The sequence below is a fragment of the Acanthochromis polyacanthus genome, chromosome 8 (genome assembly GCF_021347895.1).
Source record: "Acanthochromis polyacanthus isolate Apoly-LR-REF ecotype Palm Island chromosome 8, KAUST_Apoly_ChrSc, whole genome shotgun sequence".
NCBI classification, from domain to species: Eukaryota; Metazoa; Chordata; class Actinopteri; family Pomacentridae; genus Acanthochromis; species Acanthochromis polyacanthus.
The window spans coordinates 32924102-32927623 of NC_067120.1; the positions used below are offsets into that span (position 1 = coordinate 32924102).

General features: G+C 41.3%; 1 long non-coding RNA gene across 1 annotated transcript; it reads left to right on the top strand.

Annotated features, from left to right (window-relative positions):
* Window positions 1-970: 970 nt before the first annotated feature.
* On the top strand, window positions 971-1980 carry LOC127535133 (uncharacterized). The gene is made up of 3 exons (XR_007943785.1): window positions 971-1012; window positions 1607-1678; window positions 1823-1980. It is a non-coding gene; the product is annotated as an uncharacterized LOC127535133 (long non-coding RNA).
* Window positions 1981-3522: the final 1542 nt, after the last annotated feature.

Sequence of the window (3522 nt, forward strand, 5' to 3'; positions counted from 1 at the left end):
ATAGATGAGAGCAGACACAGTTAACAGTGAATATGCCAGATATAAAGGACAGGAAAGCACTAAATGTGATGATTATTTTAATGGAGTCTGGTGGTAAGTCCTCAGCCCCCTTTAAAAGAAAAAGTAACAACACAAAAACCAGCATCAGAGCCTTGAATTATCAGCTAATGAAAACTACAACTATGGCTGAAGTCTGTGTGTCTGTCTTGTTTCGTGTGTGTGTGTGTGTGTTATATATGTATATGTGTGTATATTTCTTATTAGCATTGTATTCAAAGCTCTATGGCCACCGAACCCAGGATCAATGGGCCTAGACCAGCAGACGCAGAGTTTGTGAGAGTGTGTACAGTATGTGAGTGTGTGTATATTCAATGTGTGTCTGTACAGCAGTGGTTTTCTTTAAAATGAGTGTGCGTGTGTCCATAGTGGAGCCAGTATGTGACCAGATAATGTTGCATATCGGACCAGTTGTGGGGAACTAAACCAATAGACATCACAAGTGCATGACGAGACTTAATCTCTCTCTCTGTGTGTGTGTGTGTGTGTGGTGTCTGTGTGTGACTGTCTGTGTGTGTATGTCTGTGTGTTCATAGAAGTATGATGTGGGGCAGGATTTGGGAGGGATGTGGGGCATTGTCTTTTTATTGTTTTTTTATTGTTTGTTTTTAACTTGTTAAGCACTTTGTGTTACTTTTGTATGAAAGTGCTATAAGAAATAAACTTTGATTGATTGATTGATTGATGGATCGGGGACTAGATTGCCCTACAGAGCTAAAGACTCTTTACAGGACGAGACTGTCCTCCTTGAAAAAACCACCACATAGGTCGTTTGTACACGCCCCTCATTACGACCGAGTGTTACGTTTTGAAGTTAAGCGACCTCTAGCGGTTGAGTAAATATCGACACTGCCGGTGTCTCAGCTGAAACGTCACCATGAACACGTCACACGTAACTTTGACCTTTCTTCACCAATCATAAAACGGCTACTCAGAGGCAACAAACACTGCACTGGTAAGTACACAAATTCGTGGATTGAATTTTATTTGCTGATTTGTAATACTAAGTAATCGATGACTTGCAATTCCTATGTAGTTGAGTTATTTTTACGTATTAGTCACAATTAGTTGTGACAGACACATGATTTTACTAAAAAAAAAACGCTAACGTTAGCATGCTAATATTCATGCCGGTTAGCTAGTTGCCTAGTCATGTCATGCCCTACAACTGAAATAACTGCACACACAAAATTGGCTGAAGGCTACACAGACTTAAATATTGGTGAAAGAGAAATTACTTTTAGCGAGTGGGATTAAACCACATTCTGTGACTAGATTCTGTGAGCTGTATACACATTTCTGTCCTCAGGAAACAGTGTTATCCTACTGTATCTCAGACTGTATTTTGACAGTATTATCTGTGAACCCATTCGTTCTACAAATGTAAATATGTAAGAACACTGCAGGTGCAGCACTGCCTGGATTTACAGTTCATAGAATCTGATTATATTACTTTGCTATTGCTGATTTAATAGCCAACATGCATGATCCCCATCAGTGATCATAGACCAGTCTTTGTGCCTTTCTCCTTCCTTTCTTCTGTCTTCAGATGGCTTCTGACAACTTCAGACAGTGGCTGGAGATGGGAAAAGCATTGGCAGATGAGTTTGCATCAAAAAAAGTTTGTATCTTTCTCTATAACGGAACAAACCTAGGTTTCTTTGAAAACATTTTTGTACAGACCTGAAAATGTATGTACAGTACGTTGGTATGTGCCCTAGTAAAGTCAAATATGTAATTCTTTACTTTTTTTTTTTACTTTTAGCCATCAAAGAATGATATGATTGGTTTCATGGACAGTTTATTTTAAAACCACACTTGACCTCGCTCAGGATGAAGACCTTGGAATTCAGCGGGCTCACCGAGCCCTGGCGCAGAGGCCAACTGACGCTAATGCGAGGCCCCGCTCCATCGTGCTCAGATTCGGAAGCTATCGGTATGAAAGAGGAGGTGCTCAGGCGGCATGGCAGAAGAAAGAGCTGCTGTGTGACAATGTACGGTTTTACGTTGAAAATGGACTTTCCTCCAGAGGTTCTGAAGAAACGCAGTGAGTACGCTGAAGCCAAGAGAGTCCTGAGAGCTAAAAACATTAAGTTTCAAACACCATATCCTGCAAAGATACGAATCTTTTATCCAGACGGCAACAGACTGTTCCAAGACGCTACGGAGGCGACGAAAGACATGGCTTCACGAGGGTACCCAGTCAACGTGGTTAAGCCCACAGCTGATCCAGCCCAGAGGAGCTCCAACACCTGTCCACCTGGCAAACGGCGGGAGACGGCGCTGCCGGAGCGGAGATGCGGAGCCCGACACGGAGGACTGGGACAACCCACGGCTTCAGAAAAATCAGCGTTTCCAGTATAAAGAAAAGCTGAAAGAATTCAGAAGGCAATCCCCTATGGACAAAGACTGGTGATCTATAGTCCCTTTAATATGAAGACCTTATCTGCAGCCTGTAAGTAATGAACATTTACTGATAAGCCGAGACGCACTTTTCACAGCAATGTGTGAATTCTACATTACTGCTCTGTATCTAAATGAGTCGGGACTCGTGAGTTGGCGAATTATCTTCGGCCTATACACTAAAAACTAGGGCCCCACGACCGATGCTGTTGCGTGGGACACCCCCTAACGAGAGTTTTGTTCTCTCAAAACCCCACAGGGCTCCTCCTTTACGAGCCTCTAACTCAGACACGTTTGTAAGAAACCCGTTTCCAAAGTTTATGTTCAAAACTGTTTTATATATGTTCCTGTTGTTCCTTTGGGAGAGAGTTTTGTTGTGTACAGCTTTAATACTACTTAAAATTCATGAGAAGGCTTTGATTTCTGTCAAATCATATATAAATGAATAAGCAGATCCTTAAAGTTACAGTATCTCATTTAAAATGAAAGGCATTATAAACCCAGCAAAGAGAAGTCAAAAATATTGTCTAAAATGAGGAGGGAGAATGGACGGGTGGTTTACTTACAAGAGACACATCTCACTCCATCTGAGCATGAGAAATTAAAGAAGATGGGATTCTCATAGTGTTTTCCTCTAGTTATAAAACAGGACGTAGGAGAGGGTAGTAATTTTAATATCATCAAAAGTGGCTTTTGAACAAACTTCGGAGTTAGTAGATAAGGAAGGGAGATTTGTTGTAGTGTCAGGCCAAGGTAAACACTTTGCACATCTATCAAAAAAACAGGTGCGTGGAGGAAAAACAGACCATAAAGTTGCAAAAAAGAGGCCCCCGCACACTGTCCAACTTGCAATATATCCTTTATTGTTGTGACGTTTCGGTACTAGACCTTCATCAGACAAACATTTTTTAGTTCATGAGAAGCCATCTTAAATAGGGAGTGGCTGTTCCTCCACAGCCAATCCCATTCACACATGCAATCAAATATCATTAGCCCTATTTAAAACAAAAACACAGAACAATTAATTACAAACAAGCATACAAGTCTGTTCTGGCTAAGCCC